Below are 12,485 nucleotides of genomic sequence, written 5' to 3'. Positions count from 1 at the left end.
CCAGCTTCAGCTTCACTCTGAGATTCTGTCTCAACAAAAGCAAAAAAAATACAACTTCGTTACTGTTTCATTAAACATGTAAGGGCTTTGTTGCCAACACACCGGCTGCTGGCATTCTGACTTGCTTAGCTGCTTACAGACTTGACCTTGGATGACTCCACTATTAAATAGGAGCTTTAAAATCCACCTTATACAGCTCATCTGTGGAGAGCACTCAGTAGATTTCCTGGTATACAAGAAACGAAGTAAATGACTGCAATTATAACCTATGCAATCGACCCACTAAGTAAGGGTGACTAACACATTCCTAGGAAATATATATTTGCTTCAGCTAGTATTAGGAAGGTGAATAAACAATGTACCTTCAGCTAGTATTAGGAAGGTGAATAAACAATGTACCTTCAAAGGCTGAATCCACGGTGTTGAGAGGCAGGCATTAGACAAAAGGTGTGATCATGTGATCCAGCCTATTCATTCAATATGCTATATAGAGAATTTGAGGGTTACCATTAAGGATACTGAGTAGGGCACTCAAAACCAAGACTATAACCCAGTTCTCCGTAAGAGCTGAAGCAAGTAACTAAATGATAAGAAGAACTACTTGTGAAGAGTCACAGACTTAATAATATTCCATTGGAGCTGTTTATAACAGCTATAAAATCAAATAGATGATTTAAATCTGTCACTTACTAGCTGTGTGGCCTTGGGGAGGTTACTGATCCTCTTTCTAAGCTTCACTTTCCTCATCTGCAAATAGAATGAATGTTTACCTCAACGGGGACATGGTTCTGCTTATAATAGTTGTTCACAGAAAGCACTGAGCACCAACCAGAAGTCAGCTACCAAAAATAACTTCCACACCCCCAAAATGTACTATTCAAATCACTTTTAAAATCAAATTAATAAAACAAAAGTTACAGTACTTTTGAACTCATAATATCTTTCAGCACATAAAAGACCCGCACTACAACCAATTGGTACAGGCTTTGTCTAACCTTAGCCACAGAGATAAGTACCAAAGATGATCAAAAGAATTCACTGCTTCTTCCCTGTCCTGATCCACCTACTCTTTCCAGGTCTGTGCTTTCCCTGGGGCTACATATATAAGACACAACAGTTAGCCACAAGTTTCCTTTGCATCCTATCAGAATCAAAGTTTCCAGCACAGGATGTCACTTGTCTTTGGAAGGGACAACCTTCACAGCCAAGCTGTACAAAGAAGTAACAAGAGACAAATCCTTGCGCTCAGAAGATAGGAAAATTGTAGGCTGGAGGGGAAGACTCTATCTGTCCTGCTCTCAAAAATATCAGGAAAGAATAAGGAAATAAAGGAAATAAACAAAGGAAGAATTTGACCAAACTCAGACAAAATTTCAAAATAGAAGAATGGTAGAATTTGAGGAGTAATGAAAAAGACCATATTCTTTTTAGGCTTAACTTCAGTTATTTAATTAATCCCCCAAGTATGTATTTAGAGAGGAAAAAAAATTAAGAGAACAATACCACAGTACGCTTAAATTTGTGTGATTGGTTCATTGTAGGCTGAACCAGGAAAACAATGAAGCCAAAGAAATCCACATTATACCTGCACTGGTTTTTAAAGCCAGAACAAACAGTACGTCAGGAACCATGCCAATTCATGGAAAGCCAGTTACTGCCAGGGTCTCTCTCTGCCAACAGAGAGGAAGCTAACATTTGTTCTGTTTTCCCACTTAACACGGCAACTGTTTGTCCATCACAAATCAGCAAATATGCTACTGACCTTTTCTGATAGATGAAGAATAGCAATTCCAAGTGAAAACCAGCTTTGTCTAAGCCAAACCTGGATTGAAAATTAGTCTTTATTTTTAAAAAAGGTTAAAAAAAAAAAAAAAAAAAAAAAAAAAAACTCCAGCCAATAGAATATTCAGAGATGGCAAATACAGGAAATTATGAAGTTTTGTGTATTTATTTTGCCCTCTAGGCAATAAAATAAACAAAACAAAAACAAACAAACAAAAAATGATCAGGACTATAATGTCTATAAAGTCTATCCATGCGAATTATTTCCATCAGATTATTGTTATAGCTGTCACCACCATGTTCTGCAAGTGTCTTCATGTGATAATTACTACCATGAATTTCATTACCTAGAAAGATAAAAAGAACCCCAGTCTGGTGGTGTACAACTATAATTTCAGCAGATAGGAGGTACAAGAAGAAATAAGACTTTTAGAACCAGCCTTGAAACTACATAGTGAGTCCCTGTCTCAAAAAGTAAACAAGCAAAAAAATCAAAATAAAGAGAAGAAAAGAAAAAGATGTGGCCAGTTTATCCTTCATTATTCATGAAGGCTCAAAGTGGTACAGTAGGACCCAGATTCTAAGAAGTTATTGGGTAGTGTGTGTGCACGCACGTGTGTGTGTGTGTGTGTGTGTGTGTGTGTGTTTTCTGTGTTGAATATTACAGTAAGAAAGGCAATGGTGATGGGAAGGTAGTTAAAGATGTACATCATTATACTCTCATTAACTTACTAAGTTCTCTGCCTTTAGGGAATAAAGTAATACTTAAGACTGAATGAATTAACTAGACTATAGTCAAGCTTTAATTAATTATACCTATCTCATGATTGCAATATATCATGAAATTGTTCCTCTACCCAACTCCATGTATCAGTGTCTTCTAGGCTGTCTAGTATATCATGAACTGAATAGACATGCAATGTGCTGCCTTTTTTATAGCAATGAATTAAAATAAAAAATATCTTTTACATTCTAAGAGGCTGATACTCTTCCTGAACACCTCCCAACCAAAGTTAACAACACATCTTGGAGTCACTTAAGACTTAAAACTGCTGCTCTACTATGTACTCAAACTGTTTAGCCTGCCTCTGCCAGAACAATGTAACAACAAACCTAACTTGCCTTGGATTTCCTACATAATCAACTTTTACAACCTAAGCTAATACATAGCTGTAATCTTAAATCATGTCCCTGACCCAGAACAATGCATGTATATCATTTGCTGAGGGATGTAAATACAGAGATTGAAAACAATCTTCTAAAAGGAATATCCATTTAATTTATGGGTATTGGCTGAGAAACAGTAAAGTTTGTAACATTGTTTTCTGGTTCAGGTGGGGTCAGTTGGAGTCACTGACTTAATTGCTTGTAAAAACTCTGTTAAAGATTTCTGTAACATGCCATTCTTCCCCCAATACTGTCTATGCAGTTCAATGAGTAGGAGCAGAAGGTCTTTGTTAGAAGGATGGAAGGAGAGAATTCAAATCTGAACTTGCTCTTGGTTAAATTACTCCAAGGGGAACTGTTATTTCTTTCTTTAATGTGACACTGATGCATTATTGGTGACTTGGAATTAATGGCTGAGGTGTTTATGCATATTAGTAGATGAAACAATGACTAAATTTATAGTACCAGTTTCATCCTAATGTTTAAGACAGGTATTGAATCACCAGCTGAGATTAAATCATTTTAAAACTATTTATTGAGCTGGGCGGTGGTGGCTCATGCATTTAATCCCAGCATTCAGGAGGCAGAGGCAAGAAGATCTCTGTGAGTTCAAGGCCAGCCTGACAGAGCAGGTCCCAGGACAGTCTCCAAAGCTACACAGAGAAAACTATTGAGAATCTATGTGATTTTAGTCTTAGCATTTGGTATGCCCTTTTATAAAGTTGAAAAATAACCTCTGTCCAAAAAGTGCATTGAAATTTACCACTTAATATTTCTCTAAAAGTTTAATGTGACATGCTCTTCCAATCACCAGCACTTAACACAAATCACCTATAAATGCTTAACCACGTTATGGATTCCATTCTAATAGACAAGCAGTCTGTCTCAGTTCAATTTTACTGTTCATAAAATATTAATCATCAGCTATATTAGAACACTGGAGTCATCATTAACATTGAGAATATAAATCAGTATCGTTTCTAATTGTCAATCTGTCAACACTAAGCTTCTTTATTTTGGGGGTAAGGCACCTAGGTTAAACCCAGCATGTTGCCTACTACTAGGCAATATTCCAGCCCTCAGAAACCCTATTTAAAATCTTGGGGTGTGTGTGTGTGTGTGTGTGTGTGTGTGTGTGTGTGTGTGACAAAGGGAGGAAGTAGAAGGTACAAGCACACCATAGTGCACATGTGATGTCAGAGAACAACTTTTTCTTTTTTCAAGACAGGGTTTCTCTGTGTAACTTTAGAGCCTGTCCTTGAATTCACTTACTCACTCTGTAGACCAGGCTGGTCTCAAACTCACAGATATCCACCTGTCTCTGCCTCCCAAGTGCTGGGACTAAAGGCATGTGCCACCAACATCTGGCTCCAACTCTCAGTTTTAACAAAAGCTAGCAGGTACTCTAGGAGGGAATATGTGTGGGGCTGCATTAGCATCCAATATACAGAATGCTAGCTGAGAAACCTGGCAACTTGGAACCAAATCTACAGGTGTCTCTTTTCTGAACTGCAATAACAGATGACAGTAGCCTTCTACTGGACAAATCAGAACACCAGTTAGATTAACCATCCACTTCTAGCAGCTTGACCTCATGTGGATACTATGAAGTCAAGATAATACTCAAGTACAGACTTTTCTCCAAGAGTTATTTCTGAAAAAGTCTAAATACCATTATGAACGCAATGGGCTCCTTGGTCTAAAAATTACTGGAATCTGTCATCAGTGACTACTTTCTAGGTTGCAAGATATCTCTGGGTAAAGGTGCTTGCTGACAAACCTGAGTTCAATTCCTAGGAACCACATTCAAATTCTCTATATGTGCCTTTGAATGCATGTGCCCACATACATACATGCACTATCACACACACATAAATATAATTTAAAAGTTAAATATTCTTTCTACAACACATTTACAGTTCTTGAACTCTTCAACCAGGGGAGGCCTAAGAAATTGTGGAATGCAAATAAAAAAAAAAGAAAAGAAAAACAATCATACATCTTATTTAGGCCAAGTATAAGCATGTTTGTAACTGGACTTTATTTAGACCATCAGCTCCTGAATAATGACTCAGAGACTTTTTCTTAAGTATGAAAGTTAGGCCTTAGCTTAGGCTTGTTCTTAACTTGCTCCTAAAACTTAAATCAACCCATTTTTAGTAATCTATATTCTGCCATGTGGCTCATTACCTCTTTTCCATAGTGCATACTATATGTCCAACTACCTCTATATTTCCATGGGGAATCCCCCATGACCCCCTATCCCCACCCCACCTGGACTTTCTATTTCTACCCAGAAGTCCTGCCTATCCTCTCCTGCCTAGCTATTGGACATTTAGTTCTCTATTCAACCAATCAGAAGGGCCTTAACCAAGTGAGGCAAAACAGACATCTTTACACAGTATGATCAAATATCCCACAACACATGTTTCCTTATAAGAACATTTAGAAAAACTTCAATATAGCTAGGCAGTGGCGGCACAAGCTTTTGATCCCAGGACTTGGGAGACAAAGGCAGGCGGATCTCTGGGAGTTTGAGTCCAGCCTGGTCTACAAGAGCTAGTTCCAAAGCCACAGAGAAACCTTGTCAAAAAAAAAAAAAAAAAAAAAAAAACCAGAAAACTCCAATATAATGAGATATCCAAAGTCCCCCAAAACAGTAGGCTTAGAACTTTTGGCTGCTCATTAACCTCCAATAATGAAGGAAGATTGGGCAAGCTGGAGGCTAGTAGGACATATATGTTATTTTTCCTCTTCCTATTTGGTAAGTTTCCCCTTTGCACAGAGTGAACAGAAATTGAACATTTATTCGTCATATTTTCATTGGCTTCTTTCTCCAAAAGAAAATACACAATGGGCTGAGATAAAGTTTGGAGTTAGGCCATTCTCTGTTATCAAGGGTGGCACATTTGATAGGCTGTAATTGTCCAATTAAGAGGCTTTTAAGTCAACACCTATAACTCATGTCCTTGGAGCTTCACCATGGTTCACCCTCTTTGGGTCCATTATAAGATCAGCAGGGGATCGTGGGCTACCAAAACTATGGTTCTTCAAAACCAAAGAGCAGACTGCAGAAAGAACTTTCCAGTAGTCTCTAAAGCAAAGTAAGGTGAAGTTGTGCCATTCTGCAGTGTTCAGAGGGCAGGATCAGTGTTCCCAGGTGGACTACACCCCCTGAGGGGAAAAAAAAAAATCTATGTAAACACCCCACCTCAGTTATGGGGAGAGATTTCTACAAAAAGCAAACGTCCCACCACACATGCCCAGGAAACAAAAAGTAAAAACACCCAAGCCGATGAGAGGCTGAGCCACACAAAAGACACTTCCTACCAAATGGAATTGGGCCCAGCCCATTTAAATGCTTTAAAACATAAACAACTAGGTCTTGTTTTCACGTGCTTGACTATCAAATGTCACCCTCAGCGAATCAGCAGTGTCTTGGAAGCGTTCCGGGGAGAAGCACATAGGCACCTGCTTGCTGTAGGTTAAGTCGTGCAGCTGAAACCCTGAGAGCAATAGCTCATTTTAGCTTCGCGCTTGCTAACGCCTGAGTGTGTTAGCGGTTCTCTTCCTCACTCTAGAGTCTAGACTGAGCAGCGCTGTTTCTACAAAGAAGTAGTGGGTCTGTGCCTAAGCTCAAGAAGGCAACTTTGTAGGAAGGCACCAGAAGGTCACCAGAGCAGGGCGCCACTCTTCCTGCCTCGCCGGGTGGGTAAGCTTCTCCCTCAGCTCCTCAGCTGTGGGTCTGCCCACAAAGCTGTGCTTGCTCAGATACTGGTCCTGCTCCTTCGCTAAAGGTTTGATTTGGCCTCCCCTGCTTCATTTTGTCTATCACTAATGATAGTAGAAGGTCTTTTGAAGAAGAAATTTAAAAATGAAACAGAGAGAAGGGCACCCTTTCTGGAAACTTTCTGTGCTGGCTGCAAGCTAAAATAATAACACCGCAACCCAGTGCAGTATGCATTCTGCCTCGGTTCACACCAGAGAGGTTGGCTCATTTAATTTCCCGGCAATTTTTGGCTAAAGTCTTCCTCTGTGTGCAAGCTACAGAGCCGTGGAAGGAAACAGAGAAGGCAGAGGTGAGAAAACTGAATTCTGAGCCCCCATTAGCCATTCTGAAAATACAGCTCAAGACGGGGCCAGGTCCCCGGCTACCCTGACTCACCTTTGGTTGTTACTCCTCCATGAGTCCGTCCTGGCTGTTCAGGTTGGCTGCTTGGTGACCCAGAGCCAAAACCTGCAGAGCAAACAAATGAAAGAGGAGTGAACTATTGCAGGAATGGTGTTCCAGAAGGCTGGGTGTCACTTACTAGCTTCATAAATAATGAAGGGTTGATAAATAATCCATCGCAAAGAAAGGACCCTCCTCTCCCAACCATCACTTCATGTTTCCTAGCGTTTTCCATCCATGGTGCCTGCCGGACATAAACTGGATACATTGAGGATTTAATTTTCTTTACATTTACTTATTTGATTGTGTGTGTGTGTGTGTGTGTGTGTGTGTGTGTATACACATGGCAAGCAAGGCACATGTGTGGAAGCTAGAGGATGACTTACCAACTCAGGTTTTCATTGTAGGTCCTGGGGATCAAACTTAGATGGTCAGATTTGGCAGCAAGCTCCTTTACCCACTGAGCGATCTCTCTGGCCCTTACATGTTTAGTAAATGGGTGAATCTATATTTATACAAAGTGGTATATTTGCTTATTTCCCTCTATAAATTTTATTTGTTTATTTATTGTTTATTTATTTCCTTTTTTTGTGACAAAGTCTCATAGGGCTAGATTGAAACTCATTGTGTCACCAGGGTTAGTTTTCAAACATAACAAAGCCACTGCCTCAGCTTACTGAGTGCTGAAATTCCAAATGTGAGCTACCATGCATACCCAGCTCCGTGAGCTTTATATGAAACATTTTTTCCTGTGATTTTGGAAAGACAATTCAAACCAATATTTGTTAAAGTGGTCTTTTATTGTTATAACATTTTAATATTTTAACCCCTCTTACACATATGCCTGTGCACATGTGCACACACACACACACACACACACACACACACACACACACACGGTGCTAGGGCTCAAATGCAGGGCATTGTACATACAAGACAAATGCTATAGTACTGAGATACAGCCTCACTGCCATCCTTTCCTCTTAAACACAATTGTCCCCAGACTGTGTATTAATTGCTGTGTTAGTGGCAACCCCCCCTTTTTTTTGTAATCAGCTCAACAATGCTTCCCCAAGTGATTTTACTGCAGTGAGAACTGTACACCACAGACAGAATTACATATATAGCACTTCAAAAACATAGTTTAGAGCTGGGGAAATAGTTTATTAGTAGTGTGCTTGCCTAGCATGCATGGGACCACAGGTTTAATTCCTCAGTGACACATACCCATCAGGTTAGTGCAAAATAGACTTTCAAAATAGCATTCCACCAGCTGGGCAGAGGCAGGTAGATCTCTGTGAGTTCAAGGCCAACCTGGTCTACAGAGCTAGTTTCAGAACAAGCTCCAAAGCTGCACAGAGAAACCCTGTCTGGAAAAAAAAAAAAAAAACAGCATTCTATGAATATTTACTATGTCCCAGCCATGTGTTCTATATGTAGAAATACAATAACAACTTAGGTATTTCTGTTGACGTATTTTAATTTTATTTTGACTAAATACTTATACACATAAACTCCTTTGGAAATATGTGCTCTGAAAGAGCTATCTCTTCAGCCCCTCTGCCTTATATTTTGAGACAGAATCACTCACTGAATTGTGGCTCACCCATTTGACCAGACTGGCTACCCAGTAAGTCCCCAATGCTCATTACAAGCAATCACCAACATGCCTGGCTACTTCCTTTCTTTCTCTCTCCCTTTCTGTCAGCCTTCCTTCCTTCCTTCCTTCCTTTCTCTATTGGTCCTGGGGATTGAACTCAGGTCCTCATGCTTATAAACCACGTACTTTACCAAATGACACACCTCCCTAGCTCCAAGAGATCTATCTTTTAAACCTCTAGCATTTTTTTTTTCTCATGTACTTAGTTTCCCTTGTCCTCTGGCCTCTTTTTGGGTACAACTCCCTAGAGCTCTTAGTTCTTTGTCATATCCTCTCTCTTCTCTGCCTTTTCCTCTTTCTCTCCTTCATCCATTTTCCTCCCCGTGAGTGGTCACATCCAGGTAAAGATTCTCTGAACGGAACTAAAATTTTGAGCAATCTGCCTCAATCATTCAAAGGGAAAACAACTCAGAGGCCAAAATAATGTGGGCAGACTCTGCTGTTATTAGCTGTGTTTTTTTTTAATTCCAATTATATCATCTCTTAGTTTCCTGTCCATGTTCCAAGAACATCACATTATAAATTGTGTGTGTGTGTGTGTGTGTGTGTGTGTGCGCGCGCGCGCGCGTTTGCATGTGTGCTCACACATGTATGTACAGTTATCTTCCCCTATTGCTCCCTACATTATTTTTTGAGGCAACTTTTCACATAATATGCACTTATTGATTCAGCAAGACTAGCTTGCCAGAGAGCCCCAGGCTCCTTCCTTTCTTCTCAGTGCTAGGATTATGGGCAGGTACATAGTTGCCCAGGATCCAAACTCAGAGTCATCTCCTTAACCTCCAACTCTTTTTTAATTTTTTTTTTTTGAGTCAGGTTCTCAGTGACTTGCCCAGGCTGGCCTTGAACTTGATTCTTACCCCAGGCATAGTCTGAACTTACCAATCAGCATCCTACACCAATGGGAGTATAGACAGGTGCCACCACATCTGGCTCCCTGAGCCAAATATTACCTATAGCCCAGCACACAAAGACTACCCCAAGAACAAAAGGTTCAACCTATGTCAAATGTAAAAATATTCCCTAGAGACGGAAACATTGTTTTATATTTAGAGAAAATCATGTGTGTGTGTGTGTGTGTGTCTCATTTACTTAAATTTTAGAAACACAAAAAGAAATGAGTCTAGCAAATAATATATGTACCCAAAGTAGCTAAATCAAATAATATATATACCCAAAGTAGCTGAATTACAAAGTAGGGCTGTTTTTAGATTACTTGTGTTAATTTGTTTGAGTTTGTGTCTCAGTTTGAGTCCACCCGTCTCCTGGTGCTCTAGCTAGGTAGAGTACACCCACTGGCCATGTCTCCTCCAACCCCTGTTTGATTCCAAAGGAGGTTGGAAATTCCTTGCTCCTTGGGAACCCACTGGAGTTCATCTAGACTGAAAAGGATGCACTCACTGAAAACCATTCACAAGCCATAGTTGGGAAGACTCACCCCGGGGATGGTTGTTGTTGTTATTGACAGAGATCAGTTGTGTTTATTGACTTGCCTCAGCAGCTCAGGTAGTGTTATTGTGACATCAGAATACTTCACATGATTAAACAAAGTCCAGGGCAGAGAAGAGGTGGCTGAATGGGACCTATATTTGAAGAACTACTTGGCTCTAGGCTTAAGCTAGTAGGAATGTATCTTTTCATTTAACACAGATAAAGCCCCAGTGTCTCTTGCAAGTAGATTGATCAGGAAGTGTCATAACTGAGCTGGCTGTCTACAGTACTCTGCTGTCATGAATAAAGAACAGTCTCCTAAGCAGAATGTTTTTTCTCTGAAAGGTTAGTGCAGAGATGAAATCATCTCTTGACAAAGAAATCATGGACTTGACAACTCGTTCCTAAGGTTTTTGTTTTATTGTTTTTCTTGGCTTTGTTTCTTGACATAGAATTTCTCTGTGTAACAACCCTAACTGTCCTGAAGACCAGGGTGGCCTTGAACTCACAGAGATCTGCTGGCTTCTGCCTCCCAAGTGCTGTGATTAAAGGCATGTGCCATTCCTAAGTTTTTAACTAGCAAGGTGAATGCTCTTCCACACCCACCGTTCCTGCTTCTTTTCTGTATTTCCCATCACTTTATCTTCCCATGCAGTGTTTTGAGTACTTCCTTGTATTTTTTTCCTTTTTTATGCAGTAGTTCAAACAGTTGTTTTAGTTGAACATCTGTAATGTGTTAACTCTTTGTCTAAGCTGAAAATGCTCTTTTTGCTCATTCTTGAATTTTTACCTACCTAGGACCTGAATTGCAAGTAGATACATTCATGAGGGGATGTTGTACCACCACAGCGCCCCTCTTACTGGAGCGTTTGAGAGGTCTTCTGCCATTCTAGGAGTTACTAACTTAGAGTTAATCCTCTCTGGATAACATTGGTTTTTTTCTTTTGCTTTTGAGACACTGTCTTGCTATGTTGGCCTGGTTGGTCTTGAACATGGTAACCATGCTATCCCATCCTACTGAGCACTGGGATTATAGGCATGAGCCACTACTTCAGGAATCTGAATGCATCTAATGTGCTTTACTTGCCTTTGATGTTCGGAGATTTCATACAGTTCTCTTGGGGGATTTACAACACTTCCTTATCTGAGAACACATTCCTTCCCGTGGTCCTGGATGTTTCCAGCCGAGATGGCTTCTCTCTTTGCTTTTCCTCAATCATGTAGCTTCCTTTTACTCTTGTGAACCTTGTCTTTCGTCTCTCTCCCTTGTCTCTTTCCCTGTTGTTGTTAGTGTAGTTCATGCTGGCCCTGAGCCCTGGCAATCCTCCTGCCTTGGCCTTTCAGAGTGCTGGGATTACAGGTGTGAGTCACCATGCCTGCTTCTTTTCTATAATTTTCCATCACTTTATCTTCCCGTGTGATTTTTTTTGAAATTGAGTGGGGTGTCTATAATGGCTAATGCTTTGTCTTTACTGAAGATGTTCTTTTCACCCATTCTTGAATTTTCAGCTAACTGGGAACAGGTGGCTACTCCACACTTACCGCTCTCTTCCAGTCTCTATTCCGTTATTAATACACACATTCAGTTTGCGGATGAATTTTCATTTTTGATTCTGTTTTGAAGTACGGCTGGGTGACAACTAAAAGCTAAGCCACCCATGAAGAAAGGTATGTCATTTACACCAAAAGTGGGAAACCACAGGAAGACATGCTTTCTAAGCAGGACAGGTGCATCTGTTTGATATCAGCAAGTCCCAGGGTTTGCACAGTATCTGTTTACTTAGCCCAGGAGATTCGAATGTATGCTCTTCAGAGACAAATGCTGCCATTTACCCCACTGTTCAGGGAGGGAAACTGATTCTTAGGCTAAATACTTTTCCTTGACTACACAGTGAGTTTGGAGTCAGCCTAAGATACATGAGACGTCGTTTCAAACACAACATAAATTGTGTAAGATGATGTTAAGTGTCACACTGAGCCAATAACCCACCATGTCACTCAGATGCTGCATTGGTTACAAATGCAAAACATAGAACACACAGGATGAGCATAAAATGCATGTAAATTGGCATCTTTATACCCAGGTAGCCCCAAGGGCAGCTTTCACATCCTCTTTGCTGGGCAGCTTTTCTCAGCTTGGCAGTTGTTGCGGCTTAATAGTCTAACTCTGGTGTTAACTGAGTAGGACTGTCATATTTGTGGCTAACCACATGCGGCAAAGATTCTGCTGACTCAGTGAGGGTTAGTTTAACCAGTCACACAGCCCTGTAACTT

At 40.3% G+C, this 12,485-nt stretch overlaps 1 protein-coding gene across 1 annotated transcript in view; it reads right to left on the bottom strand.

Annotated features, from left to right (window-relative positions):
* The window catches only part of Nup153 (nucleoporin 153), a 59,534-nt gene extending 52,346 nt beyond the window's left edge, over positions 1-7,188 (bottom strand). Inside the window, exon 1 of the mRNA XM_051194342.1 lies at positions 7,115-7,188. The gene's annotated coding sequence lies outside the window, so the exon portion shown is untranslated. The remainder of the gene's footprint in view (positions 1-7,114) is intronic.
* Positions 7,189-12,485: the final 5,297 nt, after the last annotated feature.

Source organism: Phodopus roborovskii, unplaced genomic scaffold, assembly GCF_943737965.1.
Source record: "Phodopus roborovskii unplaced genomic scaffold, PHOROB, whole genome shotgun sequence".
Lineage (NCBI taxonomy): Eukaryota > Metazoa > Chordata > Mammalia > Rodentia > Cricetidae > Phodopus > Phodopus roborovskii.
This window is presented reverse-complemented; position numbering and strand designations above follow the sequence as displayed.